The 545-nt window shown below is 36.1% G+C and overlaps 1 non-coding gene across 1 annotated transcript; it reads left to right on the forward strand.

Annotated features, from left to right (window-relative positions):
- The first annotated feature begins 254 nt into the window (after positions 1–254).
- On the forward strand, positions 255–336 carry Trnas-gcu (transfer RNA serine (anticodon GCU)). The gene has a single exon. It is a non-coding gene; the product is annotated as a tRNA-Ser (tRNA).
- Positions 337–545: the final 209 nt, after the last annotated feature.

Raw genomic sequence — 545 nt, forward strand, 5'->3', positions numbered from 1 at the left:
TATAGAACATAAGTACACAACCATGCGTTGTTGCTTAGTGTATTGAACATGGAGGGATAAAATGCAAAGTTAGAATCAACTTATGCTGAATTTAAATTCAAGCGGGGATGGACAGCATTAGATACCATGAGGTACTAAGTTCAATAGTCTACTGTTTAAACCACGTATCAGCAAAATCAATACGCAGTCGAAGAAAAAAAAAAGGCAATAATTTTGTAATTTTCATTATAAAAATAGTTCTATTCTCTACAGCCGACGAGGTGGCCGAGTGGTTAAGGCGATGGACTGCTAATCCATTGGGGTCTCCCCGCGTGAGTTCGAATCTCATCCTCGTCGTATAAATTTTGCATTCACTTTTATTTTATTTGTTCTCTAGTATCAAGAGCCATACGATGCAGGTTTGATTCTCGCTTTATGAAATCTTAATTTCGTTTACTTTTAGGAAAGAAGGGACATCAGAATATTCCATTTAACCTTACTTTCTCCGAAATCTTGGTAGAGATTAAGGAGAATGTTCATGTTCACCTTCAATAACAACAACAAAT

The sequence above is a fragment of the Octopus bimaculoides genome, chromosome 7 (assembly GCF_001194135.2).
Source record: "Octopus bimaculoides isolate UCB-OBI-ISO-001 chromosome 7, ASM119413v2, whole genome shotgun sequence".
In the NCBI taxonomy this organism is placed as follows: Eukaryota; Metazoa; Mollusca; class Cephalopoda; order Octopoda; family Octopodidae; genus Octopus; species Octopus bimaculoides.